At 43.2% G+C, this 23,676-nt stretch overlaps 1 protein-coding gene across 1 annotated transcript in view; it reads left to right on the plus strand.

The window, feature by feature from the left end:
- The window catches only part of pcdh7b (protocadherin 7b), a 141,114-nt gene extending 117,703 nt beyond the window's left edge, over positions 1–23,411 (plus strand). Inside the window, exon 4 of the transcript XR_011603563.1 lies at positions 23,382–23,411. The gene's annotated coding sequence lies outside the window, so the exon portion shown is untranslated. The remainder of the gene's footprint in view (positions 1–23,381) is intronic.
- Positions 23,412–23,676: the final 265 nt, after the last annotated feature.

The raw sequence follows: 23,676 nt of genomic DNA on the forward strand, positions 1-23,676 counted from the left end.
CTAATTAATGAGCTAATTTGAGCCTCTGCCAAGATCAATGGTTTTGGCTATCCGTGCAGGCTAACACAATTCTCTAAATAAGGGTTGGAAGAAGAAACTGAGAACTGTAGGCTAATTCTCAAGGGAGAGTAGCCTCTAGCTTGCTGCTTATTTTGCCTAGTGTACCCCTGCTACGGTCAGCACCAACAAACAAAATAGTCTTGTGATGTATATAAAATATCTGTTTACGCATTCATTATTCTGACAAGGATGACACTTTGTCTTTGATGTTTTCTGGTACATGGGGCTCCTTGTATGCACATTTTCCATGCATGTCCATGCATAATTATCCCACATATCTGATTTTGCTAAGACAGTGCAAAGTTGTGGGGAAAAGAAAATGTAATCAGTCAAGCATGTACACACACATGGTTTATTACTCATTTGCATAAATATAATGGCTCTATGAACAGAGTGGCTTTTTTTTTGTTGGAAGAATTTAGGTTAGAAGCTGTGCGTCAGAAGAATATTGGTAGTTGCATGTGTTACATCAAAGGATGCTCGTATGTGACGACTGCAGCTCAGCTGGTTGTTTTTGATTGATGCATCGGGGTTACAGCAGTTCTATGCATTAAACATGCGATGCTGTGTCTGCAAGTTTTCTGCATTGTGAACTCCAATTGACTCTTATGACGTGGTAGTTCGTTTTCAGGTGGATGTAAGAGGTCTCGAACATAAACGACTGCATAGGTCGATTGCTGGTGGAACCCTGTGGTCCCTTCGGCCACCTTGTTTACTTCCTGCCTCTCCCTCCCACGCAGCACCCAGTGGGATATCAAGAGCAGAGGGGGGTAGGGAGCCACAGTGTGTGTCCCAGGTGAGGCTGTGTGTTTGTGGACCCTTTGCTAAGAACCTCTGCTGGCTGACTTCCTCCCTCAAAGAGAAAGTATGTATGTGTGTGTTGTGCAGGAGCAACAGTTAATTACCCAAAAGCACGTGCACACACAAGTGCCCATGACGTGCATACAGATGAACTCTTGCACGTATGGTAATGAAACACACACATACAAATACACGCACACCATAAATCCGCATGGATTTGATGACGCTAAGCAGCAGGGACCCCAGGGAGCAGCCTGCCTTGACAAAACAAAACAGATGTTTATGTGCACAATGTCACCCTAATGTCAGCACCCACGCTCCCGTCCTTTGTATTAATCACACGGTTCTACTGCGCAGGCCTCGATTTCTGTTTTGATTTAACGTTTCTATCTCTGTGCTATTGGGGCATGTGTGATAAAATGTATGATAAAACCACCTGTGTCACCGCTGGGATGTTCAGGATTTACGCTGTCAGGTTTCATCATCTAGTTCAAATGCCTGTTCATATAGCAGGGGGATCCGCTACTCCTGCGACAGCTGCTGCCAGTGTGCCCTTGAGCAAGACCTTTAACCCCCTTCTGCTGTGTGATTAGCAGGGGTATAAAACTGTGCTTGAATTTTCAGTGAGCGTATGGCCCTGACTGAATTTCAAGCGTAGCAGCGCTGAAAAACAAAAAGAATATAAAACTCAGTAAAGCTTTTCTGTGTAAATGACAAGTGTCTGACTATATAGTGCTTTCTAAATGATTCGGAGGAAGGATTGGGGGAGCGCGGTATGCATGATTGGGTTGAGTGGGACTGCATTGACTTTAAGAACTGTGGCTGTTAATACCAAAGTGCTGTGGTAGCAGTGAAAATAGAGGAGGGAAATGTTTAATTCATGTGTCGATTTTGCAACTCAGAAAATCACCGGGCTCCTTCCAGTATGTGAAGTGTGACTGCCATATTACCAAGCAATGCAAGTGCACGCTGTGTTTCCCTCACGCAGGGCGAAACCAATGGCCGCAGTGTGTTGCTCAAGCCTATTGCGAGATGGAACGGTGATACTGCAAAATGATTTTGAGGGTTTATGGTCAAGTTTGATTGTTTGTTTTTTTTTTAAATATTTGTTTTTACAATTTTTGCATCTTCATCTGCAGTGTGGTAAATGTCAGAGAAAGAAGCCAACATTAATTGCTAGTTTGAGATGCAACACACACGAGACAAGGGCCCAAAACAGACCAATGGACAATTATTTCCAAACTAACATCACAGCTGAGGCAGGGCCTTTTTGTGTGGACTTTGCACGTTCTCCCTGTGCTTACCTGGGTTTCCTCTAGTGGCTCTGGCTTCCCCCGCCATCAAAAACATGTATATTGGGTTAATTCTTCTGTCGGTGCCCTTAACCAAGGCACTTGGTTCAAGCTGGAGTTGGTCCCTGAGCAACATTAGGGTTCATTTGGGCTTGTGTTTTTGGCTGCCTGGAAAATGAAGTCAAATATTCATTCTCTTTGAGCTCTGGTTTTGTTCTCCTCCAACCCTTCAAGAAAATGTCTGGCTTTTAGCTCCTAAATGCTCCACTATGTCTACCAGATAGTCGCTAACTGCGCATGTTTGCCATTTGGTGCCAAGCAGGTAGCATTCAGTGGTTTTTAGAGCTGTTGCGCTGAAAACAGCTGCCTGATGTGGCCGAAAACAACACTATGAGAGCGATGAGAGTGAACCAAAACAGCAAAGTTGCAGGTCAGGCAGCTGAACAATGAGATAAAACTCTACAAAGCTCCATAAAGGAGTGTGCAGATTCAGCTGATTATTCTTCTTAGGTGCATCAGTACGAGCAACCATTTCCACATTTTCACATTGCAATTGATATCATAAAAATATTAACTATAGCAGCTTTACAGCACTTGGTCAAGGTTAGGGTCAGATTGTGATTTTGGTTGGATATTAAGAGTTGGAGTTGAGTTGTAAGATGAGAGAAGATGTGCTTATTTTCCCAATATTTAACCAAAACCATCATTTTTCTCCAACCTGAAGTGTTGTAGTGGTCTAAACCTAACCATGTGCAGGACTTAGGGTCCTGCACATAGGGTCCAAGTCTGATGTTTTGTTCCATCCAATCCAGTCTCTTTTCTATGATTTCTGCTCACTGCAGGAATTTAATACTTCACAGACTGGAAAAAAAAAACATTTCCAGTGAACATAATTCAGGCAGCAGTTATGTTTCTTCCAAATGTATGTGGTAAAGTCCTCCTGTAGTATACAAACATTATTTTTAGGAGACAGGGTGGTGAATGTTCATGCTGCAAAAATGTCCAAAATGGATGTAATTCACAGTGATACCTTCCTGGTTTTGCTCAAGACAAAACTACGCCCTTCACTTGGCGTTGAACTTGTGACCCTCTGGACATCCTCATCGTCTGTCAGACGGCTGTCACCTCCATGCACGGCCCCTGCATACAACTCGCAGTCCCTCAGTGTCATTTATTGAGTCGGCCGACTTACTGCGGCGGCATTACTTCTGAGAGAGTAACTTGTTTATCTGAGGAAGTGATAGCAGCCCGTGTGATGCCTCCAACCTGGCACATGAGATTAGTGTCTGCTCTCACTGCTGCCACGCCAGTCAGTTCAACAGGAGACGGAGGGATGGCGGCCCACCCACGAACACACATGCAAACACCATTCAGACACACATGGAGCCGCCACTCCCCTCCGAGGAGCCACATGATGGCACAGGACTGGAGCGCTGGTGACAGCTTTTCCTTGGGAGTCAACATGGGGAATACAATGGAGTGTGTTTAGCCGGAGGGTTGAGGGGACAGACGGAGGGGGAAGAGGCAGCGAGAAAGTTAGATGTGTCGTACACACAGTGCACACTGCAGATGTCTCCTCTGCCCATCTGCTGTGCTGTAAGAGAGGCAGAACTTTTTTTCTTTCACACACCGTCAATCAAGTTGTGTGTGTGAAGAAGCAGTTCGATGACTTCTTCATAGCACTACTGTGTTTTTAGGGTATAAGAACATGTTGCATGACAACCACAGTTCATGTTTGCATGCTCCATTCATTCTTACATTGATTAAAAAAAAAAAAAATCTCTGTATCAATAATTTTATTTTTTATGGACAAGAAATGAACTGTCCGACTATGGACAACACAAAAAAAACCAACAAAAAAAAACCAAGAAAGGCGCCCTCTAGATCCATCATTTTGTTTGTCCGTTCTAAGCTTCTGTAGAAACATGGCGGACTCTGTGGCAGAACTACTCCCACTGCAGACACAAAGGGTTCGCTCGAATGAAACGAAAACAACAATTCTTATTTTCAGGTGATTGCACACTTATGAATGTTAGATTACATTTCTGCCAGTTGATCCCCCCTAAATCCCCCAAACTGGGCCTTTAAAGGGATAATTTGACATTTTGGGAAATGTGTTTATTCACTTTGTTGCAGAGACTTTGATGAGAAGATACCACTCTCATGTCTGTCCATTCGGTGTGAAGCTGGAGCCAACAGGCAATTAGCTTAGATTATCATAAATACTGGAAGCAAGGGGGAACAGGTAGCCTGGCTCTGTGCAAAGGTACATAATAATCTGCCTTCCAGCTCCTTGAAAACTTACTAATTAACATGTTTTATCTCATTTGTTTGAGCACAATAAAATCCAATATGGAAAAATGAGTACAAGTTGCAATGGGGACTTATTTGCTGGAATTCCAACAATTCTTGGCCGGGCCAGTGACTTGCACAACTTGTTAAATGTAGGTTTTTGTACATATAAAACACATAAAATACCTTTGGATGGAGCCAAGCCACCTGTTTCCCTCTGCATCCAGTCTTTATGCTGAGCAAAGCTAAGCTAATTGCCTGCTGGCTCCAGCTTCATATTTACATAAATGTGGAACTTCAACCCCGTTTCAAACAAGTCGTGACAGCAGCAACAAAAGCAACTGGGAAAGTTGTGGAATGCTCCACAGGTAAACAGGTTCATTGGTAACAGGTGATAGCATCATGATTGGCTAACTTCGAAGAGCTCAGCCATATACATGGACTCAGGGACACTTCGTCAAACTGCTAAACACAGCTCAACTGAAAATGATTCTGTTTTTACTTTGCTTTTCCACAGCGTCCAAACTTTTCTGGGATCAGGGTTGTCGTACCAACGTGACTTATTAATGGAACGAAACGCAGCAATAGTGAAGTAAGAAGGTAATTTTAAAGAAAACACCAAACTGCTGACTGGACATTTAGGAAGTGAAGAACCTTAAACATGCAGGTTTGACCCGGACGCTTCCTCCACTCTGTGTTCATATAAACCCACTGCAGTAGGTGGAGAGGTGTGTGTTTGGACTGAACTTCTTTCTGCATGTTTAAGAGTGATTGAGTACAAACTGCAGGGCTTCTGTATTGCTCACCATCAGCATACTCGCCTGACTTAACAGTTTATTTGTCATCTCATTGACAGCTCTGATCATTGTCAAAGGTCAGCAGTCTATCATATTACATTATATCTCTCCCCTCCCTTGTATTGACACAAGTGGTTTGGAAAAGTGGGGGTGTTTTTTTTTTTTTGGGGGGGGGGTGTCTTGTTTGCATTGTATCTCATAATGGAGTGCAGTTGAAATATTTGCATTTTTCACTCGGCGCCGGCCAAGCAGACAGTTAGTCACTGGAGATGTGAACTAATGATAAAATGACACAGAGAGACGCAATGACGTGCAAAAACAATGAAGACAGGGGAGACTGGGGTGTGGAGAAGTGCACGAGTCTGTTCTTGTTTGCCTTTCTGGCTTAGAATGCATTTGGCTAAAATCCTCCTGCTTCTGTGTTTGCAGAGATGCACACACTGATGCACAGAGGAAGGACTTTCTGGAAATATTCCACAACCATTTGTGCACATATCTGTCTCTACGTGTCCCTTTGTGCCCACCTGTCAACTGTGTTTTGCCTCTTTCCATTTCCCAGCCGCTCCCTCTCTGTATTTACAATATTTTGCATGTCAGCTCTCTCTCCTTCCTCGTGTCTCTCCTTCCTCCCTCATCTCCTTCCCCCCTCGCGCCGGCCCGGCACAGTAAAACACGGCGATGATAATGAGCGCTCGTTGGTATTCCCAGGGCGCCTGCTCCTCTTCTATGCTACCGCGCTCTGCCTTGCTTCCTCTCTGACATTTATGTTTTCAATTAGGAACTCCGCTGACGAGCCCCGAGCCCCTCCAACCCTAACCTCTGCTTTTTTAGGAAAAAAAAACCTGAAAAAGAAGAAAAAAATATATGAAGAGGAATACCTCCTGGGAATTTCTGCAAAATGTTGTGAGAAACAGGTAGGTGATGGTGGCCGTGGATGCTCTGCATTTAAAGCAGTGTGGATCTCTCATGCTGAAACACATTTTAAATGGCACATCTTCTGCAAAATGACTCTGACATTCACACCAATTGGGGTAAATACAGACCACGAGCTCCCTGTCGATTTTCCTTTTTTTCTTTTCGTGGTGCAGGCTTGATCTGCTCTGCGTTTCCGTCTCTTTACATAACGTTGTGCACTGCACTGTAAATGTTTGTTTTGGGGCTCGGCAGTGGTCAATCCTCTTCCACTGTCAGTTTGAGAGCTAAGACATATTTCCTCAGGAGTTCTGTAATCTACTCCGAGTCATGTCGTGTGTGTGACAGACTCCCCCCTGTTTTCACTTGCTTATCCAGCAGTCAATGTGCGTTTGCAAGTGTGCTTTTCTCACCGTTGCACATGCGTTTCTCCTCCCTTCCCTCGTTGCACGCTGTGTAGAGGTGAAGTGATGACAACTGAAAGGAAGAAGAAGGTGGAGAGAGGGCTGGATGACTATTTGACTTTCCCGTCTTGTCCCCCTGTCTTCAGGCATGGATGGGGGTGTCGGGTTGAGCCTGCAATTAAGATTCTGCTCAGCCAACCTACTCCAATGGCTCAATGGGGCGCGAATAAGCAAGCCCACCGGTGATAAATGGCCCACATCGCTGTCCATGTCCTTCCAATATAACCTGGACATTAATTACACCAATTGGTATTGCACTGTCATCAATATCCATCTGCACTGCAGCCCATATTCAAGAGAGTGTGAATGTTTGCGTGAATTTGTTGAATGCATCAGTCAGATAGTGAAGTGCTTGCAGTGCACAGGGGCACAGTGGAATGATTTCATCTTTGAAGCAAACTTTGCCAATAAAATGCACTTAGCTTGTTTGAAAGGGCGAGAGTTCAATACTGATATGCACAGTGAGTTTTCACTGTGACCATTTGCTTTAAAGACACTGCCCTCCCATTTAGTGCCTCTCGAGCACCTTGCCAACATGATTATGGGTTTTCGCAACTTGTCTAGACTGTCCTAGTCTGCATTATCGCTTGTGGGTATCTGTATATTTTCCCTGTGTTCAAGCCATTTAGTTTCTCAGCAGTCACAAAAACACACAGTGCAAACATGAAACTTCCATAAACTTAATCAAGTTTAGTTTAGGTGAGCCATCATGGCGAGCGCAAAGCCTTTATTTATACTTGTTAGAGTTATTCCGGTTTTACCAGCCATCAATCAGATGGCATCAGACAGGAGAAACAACTGTGAGAAATCTGTAAGAAAGTACTCCTGGAGGACAGGGTGGCTTTATGATGCTCTGAGCAACCATGATTCATAATCAGTGGCTTCACTGCTGGTGAAACTGCAGGGGGTTTAGGCCTATTACCTTATTACCTGAATGTTTGTGTCGAAATTAAATAAATGTTAACAAATTGAACAGACACTCTGGAATACAGATGGACCAATTGCACAATGGTGAAAAGTTACTCGGTGGATTCACTTATGTATTGTACTAAAGTATGATTTTGAAGTACTTTTTCTAGAATGCGACTTCTGCTACTTCACTGCAGGTCAGACACAACTATTGTACTTTTTACTGCACCACATTTATCAGACAGCGATAGTTACTACAGTTTTAGATCGTTTGATCAGAGCAAGAAGACGCACTAGAAAGACTGAAAAAGTCAGCGGATGGAGGGGGTCGGGGTTGGCGGATGGATCAAACTCTGGACTTTCACCCAGAGACTGGGTTTTGTGTCCCATTTCAAACCAAAAGTCAACACTGACTTACTTTAAGTTAGGTACAGAAGTTAACTTACATGAGAAATGTCAGTATTTGACGACCTGGCGATGAGAGCAGGTTGGTAGTTTTCAGATTAAGCTTTTACATAAAAACATAATAATTGTTAAAGATTGAACCAGTGGCTCACAGGCTTTTCAGATTGTGACCCCTTACAAAAAAAAAAGCAGCATCTAGCTGGGGCCCCTTGTTACATTTCAGATGTCTTTGAGTTATTACCTGTTCCACCAAAGTGCTTCTTAAATGGTTTTACTCGACTAACTGTTGAGAGGTCACAGTATATCACCCAAAAGCAAAGATTCAAGGAAAGTCCAAAAATACATCCAAATTTATGTCGCTGAACATTTGTTGTTTTTATTTCCTGCCACATTAATCATCTCACAACCCCCCAGATTTATTTGGCGATCCTTTGGAGGGGATCCAACCGCTGGCCTAAAGTACCTGACTACATATAAAGTAGTTAAAACTATTATAGGTGATACTGATGCATCAGTATGATGATGCATTTTATAATGATCAGTTAAAGAAGCCGTTTTCTGCAGAACAAGTAGAACAACATTTTCACACCAAATTCAGCTAAAACTGACCTCAAATAGTGTGTCCAGTATTTACTGATTAGAATTTTACCCATTCAGCTACTGCAGTACAGTATAGGCGGTGGAGGGTGAAAAGAGTGCAACTAGCTAAAGTGACTTTGGTTCGAAACTCAGACCATCTGGCCTGTCACTTAACCTGCACCTTTATGTTTGCTCCTTGTCCCGCGAACCTTTACTGTACCAGCGCTGTCGTCCTTTCTTAATTAGCAGAAGTAGATTTCAAGATGGAGTTATGGTTGGCATTGGAGTTATGGGGCCAGGTACGACTGACTGGAAACTTTTGGGAAGCATATGGTGAGCAAGGCCGATGCCATTCTAAAGTCTTCGGGCTGTTTACTTACGGAGGGCAAGCTGAGCTGATGCCTTTTGCATTCAGACTTCAAGTCTAGAGTCAAATAGATAGTTTATTGGTTAAAAAAATGCATCAGAAGATGTATTTTTTCATTCCTGTGTTAATACTTTATTAACATTGTCTAATTTGATGAGTTGATGATTTTCCCTTTGGTGCGTGTGCTGTTATATCCCGTGTATCTAGTAAATCTAAATTTAATTTCCAAACCTGTACGCAAATCACATTTCTCCCATTGGACAATTAATTTCTGGATTGAAATGAAACTGAAAATGTCAGCTGCATGTCTTGACTGTTGCTCTTTGTGGTTGTGGTTGTAGAGATTTGGGAACGGGGATAGTGAGGTATTTAGAACTAATTGGTTTTGGTGATTGGATTCTGCAAACATGCAGGCAATTTGGTGGAGATGAATGTGAGTAGATTTTGCCAGATGTGACATAAAAAAATGTAATTTCACTTGCTTTTTAATAGCTGATGAGCGGATGCCACTGTAGTTTTACTTTTGATTGATTAGTATCTTCAGAGTGTACTTTACCCCTCAAGTTGACCAAAGTCAGGCAGAGCAAGCTAATCAGCAAGCTCTGAGCCCAGAGAGCTGTGAAATGTGTGTGTACTACATCATGCATTTTGTGGTCTGCCAAGAGGCCATTTGTCAAGATTTATGCATGACAGAAATGCACACAAAAGCACGAGCTCAACAAACTGCTAATCAGCGCTAATAAGGTTTCGGAGTTATGAGTCGTCAAGATCAAGGAAAACACAATCCACCGACATCATCAAATTTCATGGGCTGGGATGGCGAAAAGAAACTTTGGGAGCAGTCGTTAAACACCAAAAGTCATCAAAGAGGGCAGATGTTTGTCAAATAGAGCCAAAAAGGTCCAACCACTTTTGTTTCGATACGTCACGCACAGCCTTTATTGAAACTGCCAACATGTTTATGGAGTGTTTGAACATCCAACAAGCACGGCAGATTAAAAACATCTGCATGAATTTATAATTTACCTCCCACCACATCTCAAACATTCAGCCTGATGCTTAAAAATGTGGAGCTATTTTTGTATCAAAGCAGGTGCCTCATTTCATATAAACACAAGCGCGCTATCAGTAACATATGGACATGGAGATAAATGGAGTTTGCCTTTTTAGCCATGCTAATGGCGCGGTTTTATGGATGATAACGTTGGTCTATTGGTCGGTTGGTCACTTTGGTCCAGACAAAAATATTTCAACAACTATTGGATGGATTTCCATGAAATATTGTGCAAGCATTCAAAGTCTGCACACAGAACATCTACACATTTATCTCTCAAAGGATAAATTGTGATGAAAGGATGAAAGCTAGCATGCTAAGCTCCTGCTTCACATCATCATGTTAACATTGTCCTTGTGGGCCGAACCACTTGCATGGCGGAGTCTTAGGATGGGTCAGGCTAGAAAAGAACCATTTGGTGCAATGCATTGTCCGACCACTATAAAAGTGAAAGTGAAAGGCTGGTCCTCATACAGACGGGGGGTGGGGGGGGGGAATCATCTATATCTGTAGATAACAGAGCTAATTTTCTGTCTCTCCTCGATGGTTTTCATCGTGTTTGCCTTGTTTTCACACACGTGACAAGCATCTCTGACCGGGTATACTGACGCCATTAGTCTTGTTTTTCTGCTCAGTTCAGTGTTGTTGATGGTCCCTCATTAGAAAGCACTACTCTGTGAGCTCATCTCGTCTTTTTAGTGAATTTCCTGTTTGGCTGTTTTTGAGAGCACAGCTTGGGATGGAAGTAATCATGTAATTCTGCTCCTCAATATGACCTTCAAAAAGATAAACATGAAAGCATATCCACATTCGTCTCATGCACAAACACACAGATCCTCTCGCTCATCTTTCCCGAGCTGCCCCCACACCTCAGAGGTCACTGAAATTAGGCCCGTGGACAGAAATATCTCCTTTTGTCCGAGCAGCAGTTTGTCTTCTAAACTATATTTATGAGATCTCATTATTTTCATTTCCTATCCTGTCACTTAGTATTAGGTTTCTTCCGTTCAGTGCACACAGGAATAGCTCCAGTCTTGATACGAAGCCAGGGTCCCCTGAAAGAGATGCATTTCAATAACAAAGGGGTATATCACTAAGGATTGGCGGTTTAGTACCGTAAAATATCATTGATTTTGCTCAAATGCTTCAATCTTTTTACTGTGCCGGGATGTACTCGGCTAAACTGGAATGGAAATCAACATAAAATGGGCCACTTATTACAAGCGGGATGGGTCTCTTTTTTAGTCCCTCCCTCATAATATTGCAAATGAAATTACAAACCGTTGTGTTCCCCAGCACCATGAAAAAATGGAAATGCACAGCGTTAATTCATGCATGAAAGCACTGTTGGTGCTGTTGAAAAATTCCACTGATTCCAGACGCCAGAATCCACCATGGTATTATTCATTAAGACAAGTGAAACGTTGGGAGTCTGCAAGTGTATCTCAAAACAGGGCCAACCATATGTTTAGTGTCAATATGACTTCACGGTTGCCCATGTGGAAAATAGCTGCGGGCCACAGAACGCACACTTGCACAGCGCTGTGTTTAGATAAATAATCTTGAACTGTGAAATGCGAAATAGGAAACGAGAGCCATGTCTAAAAATAATTTCCATCTCGCTTTTTAATTGTGACAGAGAGGAAAATAAATGGTTGATTATGAAGAACTCAGGTCTGTTTTGGGGAGAGGGAAGAGTCGTCTGATTGTTTCCAATGCCCTTGGTGATTCTCCAAGGACTGGCCTGGCATGAAATTGGCAGAAGCAGGGACCGGAGCAAGGAGAGGAGAAGAAAGCAAGAAAATAATGTGCAAGCGAGAACAGATATAACTGTGGGTAAAATGTCCAAGAGTAAAGGAATGGTGTGCAAGAGAGCCGAAATGATGAAAAGACCCACGAAAAAGGAGGAGGATAATTTGAGGTCTGCTGGGTTTCCTCCCAGCCATATACACTCCAGAAACTTTGTGTTAAAAAAAACTCAAAGTTCAACACGAATGACCAGGAGCCTTTAGCAAGAGTCAGGCACGGTAACGCTTCTCATTAGTGGGAGGGTTCGCGCCGAACATACACCACATACACTCTGGTGAGATTAAAAATGTGTTGAACATTAATACTTTTACCCCCAGTTCTTCAAAGATCATTCTGTTATTCCCATAATTTGGTCATGATTTCTATCTGTCCTAACACGATTGGGCTCAGCATTTTAAAGGAGCACTCAATAGACTCCTTTAAATGAAGGTTAAATTCCACCGGGCGCGTAATGTCCGCATTGTGTTTACGACGCACGTGACAGAGCTGATCGACAGCTCGTGCAATTCCACCCAGCTCTGACAATTGCAGACAATTAAAAAACAAAAATGTGCTGAGAAACATGAACAGTCAAGTGATCAAACAGCTTCCAAATTTATTTGGAAGACGGCTGTCATAATCATTCATCGGAGTTTACAGACTGATTCCTGGATTCACTTTGATGTATTGTACTTACTGTGGTTGTGTGCATAAAAAAATGGTGGATGAGAGAATCTGGCTAACCTGTTAGCTTGTTTAGAGCCCATCTTAACCCTTGTTTGTTGCCCTGTTGGGCTTTGTTGAGTTGCCAGATCTCAATGATTACTTAAAATTTAAGCTAAAATTTAACTTTAATCTCTGGATTTGTTTCATGAAACTCCAAAAACGCTGACAAATACAGATACAGATGCTTTTCTCCCATGAAATGTGACTTTTTTTTCTCTTATTTCTAACAATAGTTTTGGGTTGTCGTCATCTCTTTTCCAATCATGAGCACAATTATGAACAATCAATACTATTGGACCTTTAAAGCACCACCCCACTGACAAGGATCATCGTCTCTCTCTGTTCCCACTCCCAGGAGACCCCATGCCACTGTGTGCCTGGGTTCCACATGGCCTCCCCCGCGGCTCCCTGCTGCTTTTATGGATCAGTTTCATTAGCCACCTAGCTTGAACAGTCCCAGAGGAAAGCCTGAGGGCCGCGCTGTTTACTAAATGTGCCTTTTACTGCACATCATCCTTGTAAAAGATGCAAAAACCTCCATTTAGGAAAAGGGAGCTAAACGAGAACGTGCTAATTGGATTGGCATTTCACAAAAGGCAGATTTGACTTCATGCTAATGTGATTGTGCTTTTTTCTCTCTCTCTCTGCTCAGAGACCAGAATGAGGTGGGTGAGATTCGGAAAGAAAGAAAGAAAGAAAGCATGCGGTTTGTGCTGGGACGAGTTTTAAAGCTTTTTTTTTCCCTTAAAACAGATGTGCTTACCTTTCAAAACACTGGCCAGTCTTTTGGTTTGGGCTGTTTTTTAAAAGCGTCTTTTAAAACGATTTCAAAAACGCTTTCCTGAGTTAAGAGGAAAAACACAGTGATATATACTGTCCTACAGATCAACCTACTCACTCAAATGCCTGTGCAAGATGTTGTTCAAAATGACAATAATCTCACTTTATATGTGTTCAATTCACTCAAACCTCATGCATCCAGTTTATTCAGTCAGAATGAATGAACGGATGAACTTTTTTGTCCTTGCTTCGCTAATCCAAAGCGACTATTTTGGTAAACATTCACAACCATAACACTAATATGGAGTATTTCAGTCTGATGATCCGATCCCCTTGTGGAGTTCATCTCATCTCTGCCTGATTCGTATAAAACCCTCCACTGCCCTCCAATTCTATTGGACTAATCAACCTTATCAGTTGTTTGAGTCTTGAGCACTACCCAATTACAACCTCAGTGGATCTTAAGATGCTGACGAGTGTGAGGGTATTACTGTCCAATCACATCGCCGGCGCTGACACTCTGCGTCGCACTCATCGACCCGTCCTCCTAATCCTGCTCCGCGAGTCAGTCTGAGATGCAGATGGAGTTGATTCCAAGTGTCTTCATTTGTTTTTTCTGCAGTGGCTGGTGTATAAACCAAGGCTCTCTCTCCCTTTCTCTCTCCCTGATGATTAAGACTGATCCTCCGGCAGGCCACACCAAAGCTAAATTAATCATCCCAGAAATGGGTTACATGTCAATTTTGTGGTGATAAGTGTTGAGCTGGATAATGGTTGTCACGCTATGTTGGATGAGGGGAAAACAGAGAAGGTAAAGGATGACTTTTCTGCTGATGCAACCAATATGGATTTCAATGGTATGGATTACACGCAGTGCTATTTATCTCAAAGAATATGGCAAGCTTTTTTTTTTGTTGTTTTTTATGTTTTGAAGAAAAAAGAAAAAGAACTTTGGTCGGGCAGGTCGTTCGATGAGCTACATAACAGCCTGGTAATATGAAAAATAAAATGTGCATTTCGACTGGTTCTTTGTATCTGAATCTCAACCCGAGCAGGAGGGGAAATGTGGTTTTGCACATAAACAACCCCAAAAGGAAAGTGAGGGCGAGAGAGTTGTTTTCATCTTGTAGTAAACAAAACATTCCCCTGCGGGGTGAAATCTCCTCGAACATCTGGCTCCATTATAGGCCCCTGTCCAGTCTGCACTCGCTGTAGAAGCTAATTAGAAGGAGAGAGCAGATGAGGGGAAAGAGCGAGGGCAGAGAGAGGAAGACCCAAGATAGAGCTCCAGATTTTTTGGCCAGTAATACACGACCCACATTTTCTTTAAATCCACTCAAATATATCTCTGAGGCTTCATACAAGCTACAAGGCAACAGATGAGAGAAAAGTGAGTAAAGAGTATAGGTCTGCCCCGTCTTGTGCTTTGATGTTTTTTGATGTTTCGTAAGTGGTTCAGTCACCGACTATCAGAAATGATCTCAACAATTTCTTGCTATTTTTGATGTTGTTTCACCAAAACTGTGGCACGCCTCCAATTCTGAACTGCCCACAGTCAAACCAAACCTCTCTGACACTGTTAATCTTATCAACGCATTACTTTAAAAAATAAAATCAAATTAACCTCTGCTTTTCACGTCTGTGCGCCGCAGTTTCAGCCATGCTATTGGCGCGGCTCGTTGGATGGAGATGCTGTTTGGTCTCTTGGTCGGCCCACCCCTTTGCTCCAGACTGAAATATACAGTATAACATGTTAATAATAACTACTGACAGCTATTGAGCGCGTCGTATGTTGTACAGATGGCAGCCCCTGAAGGCAAATTTGTGATTTGTGTTTTTGGCTTTTGACTCGCTTTTTGATTGCTATGCAATATTAAATGGTCATTCCTGGAGCCCAGGCAAGCTTTAGTGGTCCCTCCACTTATGATGTGATGTTCATGAATGAGTCAGCTTCATGAGTGGCTTCCTGTAGGTGAGCAATGGGAACCGGCTCCTTTCTGACATCCTAAGTTGAACCAGACAGGTTCATTGGATGACCCTATGACATATTTTTGTTAGATACAACCTAGAAATGTCACACTTAAGTAATAACATTCAGACCAAAGCATAGTGAAACGCTTGTGTCGCGTTGGTCGCCAACATACCAAAACAGTTGGCATGCTGGTTCAATAATAATGATAATAATAACAATGATAACAAGCTTTATCTATATACCACTCGATGGAGAATAAAGCCCACTTGATAATGATAGTAGATAGACAGAAGAAAGAGAATACATAAGATGGAAAGAAAATCCACTGGATAATAGCAATAAAAAGTTAAAAATAGAGCACAAAGACTTGCATAAAATCAAGTTTTAGACGAAGCACAAGCTGTAAGATGACGATATTCTGGAAAATGTAAGGTTTGGTAGTGAATAACTGGAGCGATATACGAGCACACAAACCAATCACAGGTCAAAACATTTACTAAATGTGGCTGAATCCTAAAAGCCAGAAGTGGTACCCAAATGAAGAGCCGTCTGGGAGCCAGAAGAACTGGCTCTTATTGCTGAGCTGAGCCAAATGATCTGGCTCATAAAAAGAGCCAGAATTCCCATCGCTACCCCTGACTTCCTCGAGTGCCACCATGAGGTTCACATTTGTGGATTCTCAACAACTTTTGGATTGGATGAACATTCACATTCATGGCAGAATTAATTGGAATAATCGTGTTGATTCTCTGGGATTCACCATTTGGTTTGCGACCAAATATCTGCTGGAATGAAGTGTAAGCATGCTAACACACTAAGGTAAGATTTTGATACCTACTAATAATCAGCATGGTATCATGCCCAAGTAAAGCCTCACCGAGGTGCTAGCATGGCTACACTCACAGTATAGACAGCCACTCAATCCTATTGATAAAACTCATCAAAAAGGGCCAAGGCAAGCCTGCTGCTCATCCACCAAGTCTTAAAGAATGAGTGAAAATCTTCACTTTTGAGTCAAAAATCATTTCATTGCACAGAAGTTTCAACCTTGAAGGGAACTCAGTGGGTTTACGGAGCAAAATCCAAAAACTGCCGCACCTGTCATCACACCATTTTAAACATGTTTGCTCGAAGCATCTGTGGTACCCCATCTGTCCTTCCTGACGCGCAGGATACGGCGGCAGAGGAGCCAACAAATGCAGATCTCAAGTGCACACGGGCACTGTGAGGCTATATACTGAGCGCCCACGGGTCAAGCACAGACAGGAAGAGAGACAGTATGTGACTGGACAGGTATGAAAATATTCAACTCAGCAAAATGTGTGTGTGTGTGTGTGTGTGTGTGTATGAGGGGTGGGGTGGGGTATGCATTCAGGTCTATTCTCTACTTTGTCTAGCTCATAGATTGGTTCCTCCAAAGCACTGAACCCAGAGATGGCTCAAAAAACAATAGAATCATCGCTCATCGCATACAAGACGAGAGAGAAACACCTGCTGAACGATCGGTGCTTCAACCATGACGCCTTTCCACAAAGCGCCTCCGCGCTGAAGACATGCTCCATTTACCGAGGCTGAGCATTAGCAACAAAGGCAGGTGACCTCTGTGCAAACAGAGACAATTGTCATGCGCGATACGTGTCAGGCGTGTGTATGATGGACCTCTCCCCCGTTCAGGATGGAATTCCTCAAGCTGAAATGTTGTTAGGCATGAGGGTTTGGTCGCGGGCGTGTCCCCTCTGATAAGGATGCAGCCCCAGTGGCCCAAAAGTGCACACGAACCCTCGAGCGAGCAACCAATGCTGTCCTAATTGACAACAACACGCCAGAGATTTGCTCTCCTTTCAAAGGGCCTCTGACAGAACCGCGGGCTGCTCCCACCGAGGAGCACGGGAGCGCGTCGCCGCACATTTCCGCCTCATGCCTCTTTGGAAATACTTCAGGAGAGGATGTTAGAAACCAATCTCTCCCCAAAGCCCTCATGACAAGCGGAGATTGCTGACGCACACGCTTTGATAGTTGGATGTGACAGAGCCCTCTCCAGCAGAAGCTGCAGGAAAGAGAGCGCGCCGTTGAGCAGCTCACCAAATCAGCTCCTCTCCCCTCATATCGCTTTGGAAAGCTCCACAATTTACCTTGTAAGCAGAACAGCACTGCGCATGCGCGCTCTGCATGGCCTGCGCCACGGCATCACGCAATCCTGCAAACACCAGCCTGCACCTCTTACATTTCAGGCTGACCTGTACTTGGTAAAATTGAGCCATTTGCCTGCGACTGCGCTCCCCCTGTTGCGGGTGACTGGCCAGGGGGGCAGCATTTTGAGTCATTTTTGGAGCTTCCACACAGACGAGGGACACCAGAATGCACAATATATCAGCCTTTCATGTCGCTGACAAAAATCTCTGGATGTTGGTGCAAAAGTAAATTGGTGTGAAGTGCTTTCTCTTCACTTTTGAGGAGTTGAGTCCAAAAATCTAATATTCCATTAACTTGAAAGTCACCCCCCTCCAGCCAGCATGTCAGCAAGTAATGTGACAAATGTAGGCTGATCCCAAGAGGGGGGGTATATTGGCTCAAAAGTGAAGGTATACACGGCGTTAAAATAGCAACCACTGTGTTAGCATTAAATATTGCACATTTCACAGATAGGTGGGTGCCACTAAAATGCTGTCGCAATATGAGAAAAGCCAAAGTGGTCCAATTATTCTGAAAATAAAGCAACAGGATCTGTTGCGACAGCGAACTTTGGCAATCACTGGTGGTCAGCATTGTGAAATTAACTGCTTAAAATGTGAGAATATATTTGATGAATTAAGAGCACCTGTGCGATGTAATTTTCTGTCTCTAATTTATGGAAATAGTCATTAACAAAGCCACTCAGGTGAGAACAGACTTAAAGCTTTTCTTACATAGAATATGTATGAAGCAGTCATCCAATTAGCTCAACCTGGGTTCGGGCAAGAATGTGAAGCAAAATTTAGACGTGCAAATGTATACATCAGCATCAGGAGGCGCGTGTGATTGGAGGGATTCAGATGTGGAGGTGCGAAGTTGAAAATGAATGATGTGACGATCCTTCCCGGTGGCGCCGTTACGACACACAAGAGAATCGCCTCGAGTGTGTGCTGTTTTAGCATGCAATCAATATATAGCAGGCTGTTGAGGCACTGCAGGTTAAATTCCCCTTACAGAAAATATTTCACGTCATCGGCTCATCAGCATTGTTCCACAATTTCCTGGAGACACTGAGAGTGAGCATATTCAAGTTTTGGTGCAAAATTGTCAATGGTGGTGGATAATTTTCAGTATTAAGATCCTTTACTTGATTAAAAAGTGCTAAAACATTAATGTAACAATACTAGACACGGGTAAAAGTCCTTAATTTAAAATTACGCTTGAGTAAAAGTAAATATTAGAGACAAAATGTACCTAAAGTATCAAAAGTCAAAGAAAAATAAATGGCCAGTGTGATTTACAGATTATTATTTATGACATTATACAAAAGTAAGTAAATGTCGTTATAGATATTGTTCATTTCCTTATAGTATTTTATTTGTATAATTGTATTTAAGTACAGTACGTAAATGTAAATGTACTTTCCAGCAATGGGGATGGATTCCCATTAAACAATTCAGTGCACGTTAATGTGGTTCATCAGCAAGGTTCAGAATTTGTCAGGACCTTGAGAGACTGGCCTATGTTGTCAGATCAGTGTCTAAGTTGGACTAAACTGAGACTGGGGACACTTTCCCCATATTGTTATCGCGCAGTCATATTTATGCAAGCTGGTGTGGTGAGCTACACACGTCTCGCTAACCTCCTCCTGTAATTCTGTGCGCCGAATCGCAGCCTGGATTAATCCCGTGGCCCTAACCTTTCCCTCTCGCTGCGGAGAGAGCAATTTGCCTGATTCTGTCGCCGCCGTGGGTGGCTCTCCTCCCGATGACATCTCCTGCTGCGCGCCCAGCGTTGGAGGCCAGCGCGCTCCCTGAGGGGTGATCAAGATGCCAGAAAAAAGCTCACTAACACCTGCCACCGAGAGCATTGTGCTGATTAAGGGAGAACTTTGACTCTGGGCCGACACGAGCAGAAGGAGAGGGGGAGTGAGGGAGGAAGACAGCGAGGGACGGAGGAAGCTGGCAGGCGCACTGGGGGTCAGGGGCAACGGTCTTGTTATGCTGACAGGATCGCTAAAGTCACGACACGCCGCTGCTTCACTCAAGTGTCCCATTTGCATGAAACGTCCAAAATTTGTTCTTATATCAGTGGATCCAGTCTATCTAAAGCTCTCACTTCTTGAAACAACTGCCTGATGCACTGGGGTTGAGGATCCAAGGCCCGGTGCATGAACTGCTCTAGTTCACTCTCTGTAAATTGGCCCGTAATCCCGGTGAGAACATGCTTCAGCTTCCTGTACATCCAGACACTGTCTTTTATGTGCTTTTAAGGGAGTCTCCTCCACATGATATCCTTAATGAGCCTCGGAGGAAGCCCCTGTCATCATAAGAAGGCCCGCGGGGGGGAACCTCTCGGACTGCTTCCTCCTCGACCCCGCCCTTGCTTTTGATAGACAGACAGGATGAAGTGGGCGAGCCAATGAGGCTGCAGACTAGGCCACATGCCTATTAGAGGTCAAGAGACCCAGCGTTGACCCTGTCAGCACCACCAAGCCCTAATTGACCACAGACGGAGAGAATCCGTTGATCCCAGAATGACCTTGGATGATCAAGACTTGGAGAGGGGGGAGCCAGTGAGATGATCTGAATGTTATTATTTGTTCAAGGCTATGCTTTTTCTCTCGCTTTTGTTCTTCCTGTATTGTATTCGCGATTGATATTCAGGCGGGGCAAAGTGCCTATAAACAGTGAGGAGTTAGCTGAGCCACTGTAAACACACAAAGTAATTCCATCATTTTGGCTCAGTCAGTTTCAAAGCCTAATCTGCAAAGTTAGAACGTGGCAATTATTTTCAGCAACTGAAATGAGCATTAATGAATATTGAATATTTCTTGTACTTTCATGACCACTGCATAACCCACTGCGCCTCCCTGTTCTTAATTAACCCCTTCTTCTACTGATTCAACGACGGAGATCCCCTTTTTCCTTTACAGGATTACAATTACATACTAATCACTGTTTGCAGCCTTTTCTGTGTTTGTGTAAGCTTCTAATCACTGTGTTCTGCTTTTTGGGGGGCTCCATGCTGGGTTTCATTAAGGAACAGCACTCCCCCACCTCCGAGCCCTGAACCAAACGGGTTCTAGGATGCTACTGGGAGATTGCTGGTAAGATCTGTTGATTGTAACTCATTAAGCTGAGGTAATTAGGGCCTGTGAGATAAGTTTATCGGGATTTGGTGACACTTTTTCTCACATTGCCATTGTGAAGACACCGCCATTTGAAATAACCATTAACGGTAATTACGCCACGGTGACAAACACAAAGGCCTATACTAAGAGGATGTTAAACAACTAGCTTAGAGACTTCTGAGCAATATCCTCTCAGCGGCATGAAAGGAGCAGCCCATGTAGCTGGACAATGGAAGAATTTGCAATCATAGTTTTTCCAAATATCCCAAGCAAATTAATACGTTTGAAGTTCAGGATAAGATAATGGCATGACTGGGAACTAATACAGCATGCTTAACACAAGCGCATTGACATTGTGATTAGTCTTAAGTGTAAGTCACCATTTTCTTTGACAGGGCGTCATGTTGGCTTACATTCAGCAAGCTGCACAAGCACTTGGATTAAAAGGTTCTGCTGTGCAATGCAACCAGCGCAGTCACAATACTTGATAAAAAACCAGTTTTCATTGACTTAAACAGTCTATGCATGAACTGAAACAAAGTCTCCCACCATTTAAATAGACTTGGTTGTGATTATATTACAAAGCGGAATGCGTTTTATACTTCAGTAACTTGAATTCCGCAGTTTTGGGCGATACATGGTCAGGGGAGGTTGCGGGGAAAACATAATTACAAAATCTAGTCAAGCCTAACAAAACAGTGCTTAGAGCCTGTATGACTATTGCTGCTGAGCGACCCTTTTTGTCACTCCCATTATTCACAGTCTGTGCGAAACAGGCAGGAATTAGTTTATTGTAATTGTAGAACAGAGCAATGCAGGGGAACAGTTATAAGAGGACAAAACAGCGACTGAGCCGGAGGAATTTGTGTGCACGGCCTTAATTGAGAGGGAGCAAGGTTAGAATCTGCAATACCCCCTCGGCTCATTTTGTTCCAATTGGCCAAAGAGTGGACCTGTTAAACATATAAAGATCATAACAACTTAAGCACGGCTTGAGCCACCATCGCACAAAGGTGTCTAACAAAAGGCACAGTGGGCCCATACACCGACTGGAGATAATAAACCGACTGCAGATAATGCCATTTCAATCAATGCTGGACTTTATGGGAGCAACACCTGCTGAGGTGACATTCAACTTGAATAGCCACCTCAACTTAAATGATTCGTTTAATCCATAGCGTGTAATTATGACAGGCAACGGTAATATCAGATGGATGTAATTTAGATCTCTATTACCCTTAATGTCCTAATTTCCAAGATTAGAAAGAGTTAAGGACTCCAGATGGAATACAGGTACCACCTGGATAGAAAAGGCTGGTGTACATGCCTGCATGCAGCTACACACACACTCAAAGCAGCACACATTTGAGTTTCTCTTTTTTTTTCTCTTCTTTTAATGAAGCACCAAAAAAAATGTTGGGTATAATACGGACGACACATTCAAAATTGTAATATAATACAATAGAGCCGGAAAAACTCCCCACGTTATTGCATGGAAGCAGAAATGCCCATCTTGGGTGCATGCCATCTGTCCCTGGGAATCAATCAATCGCCTCAACCCTATTACACCACGAATGAGGAGAGAGACAGAAGGGAGGCAGCGAGGACAACTGTAGCCTCCTTCTGACCAACTTTACACAGCTTAGCGCCTCGTACAATCAAAATTCATTGTCATTCAACTTATTGCAACTTCCTGCCTTCAATTTTTTACGAAGTGACACAGTCGATCTCAAAATAAAGTCCAATACAATCAACTGGTGCCAATCACACAAACCTTGTTTTTCTTTCACTTCACCGGCATAAACTCGCCACAACTGTGCAGACACAACTTTGCCCACAGTCTGCACCTCTGAATCCATCCCTCCATGCTCCTGTGAGTGTACTGCGCCCTTTCACTTTACTGACTCCCCGTGCCCTTACGCTTGAGTCATTGGAAATACCATCTCTTCTCGTGTTCTTGAAGCCAGCTCTGTTTGAAATGATATCTGCTTCAGTGTCGTAAACTGAATGGGTGGCATTGTGCATATCCCAGTCATGCATTCTTGCATTCAGGCCGAAGTATGAAGGGTGGAAGGTCGAGCTTGTGCATGACTGAAATGGAGCAGATTTGTGCGGATTGTGGCTTTGTAATGTGTTGGTAGAGCCCAAACCTAAAAGCAAACTTAACAGGCAAAACAGGCAGAGTTAAAAAGCTGTTTACTCAATAATCAGGCTAAAGAAGGCAGCTGGGCTCAGGTAAAGAAAACAGAATAAGAACAGGCTACAGACGACAGGTGGGGTGAAATGGACTTTGAATACAAAGACACTCAGACCACCTTAAAGAGACGGTTCAACATTTTGGAAAACATGCTTGGTCACTGTCGAGCGCAGAATTAGATAAGATCTACACTACTTTAAAGCCATCTGTTAAATATACGATTACAGCCAGTTAGCTTAGCTTAGCACAGACTGCAAACAAGGGGAAACAGCTAACATGGCACTGTCTAGCTAGTCCACCTTCACCTCTGAGGCTCACTAAGAAGCAGGTTCGAGCTTGTTTGTTTAATTCGTGCAAAAACCGAAGTGAAAAAAGAACACTTTTATCATCTCTTTTATGGGACGTTACATGCCAGACGACTTCTCATCTGTAAGGAGGAACTTTCTGGAGCAACTTTGGCTTTATTGGGTGCTTTTGAGCAGGTCACACAAACAACCAGGTGATGTACAGCTAGAGCTGGCAAACTCACTGAGAGCATCTAGTGGACAGTGGAACCACTGGGCCAGAAAATACAGACCGAACACGGACACACAGCAGTGACCTGAAGCCCGGCTTTATCATTCAACACATGCATTTAGCTCAAGTGTGCAGCAGAGCCGCTCTTTCTCTATATTTGATGAGGGTTTTTTTTTGGTTTTTTTTTTTTCCTTCTTGGAACTCAACATTGCATCGTGAGTACATTAACCTTTTCAAAAGTAAAGAATATATCAATTCTAACAGGATTTTCCACATGTTGTGTGATCACAGTGGAAAAGGGTCGACACTGACTACACTCTAATGATCGCATGCATAGTTTCTCTTTACATTTCACACAATTTATACAATTCCACATTTGCATCAGCTTGTTAAAGTGACAGTCTGATTATACAAAATGGTATGCTGCATACAGTTCTTGCATACAGAGCAGCACATTGCG

The sequence above is a fragment of the Chaetodon trifascialis genome, chromosome 23 (assembly GCF_039877785.1).
Source record: "Chaetodon trifascialis isolate fChaTrf1 chromosome 23, fChaTrf1.hap1, whole genome shotgun sequence".
Lineage (NCBI taxonomy): Eukaryota > Metazoa > Chordata > Actinopteri > Chaetodontiformes > Chaetodontidae > Chaetodon > Chaetodon trifascialis.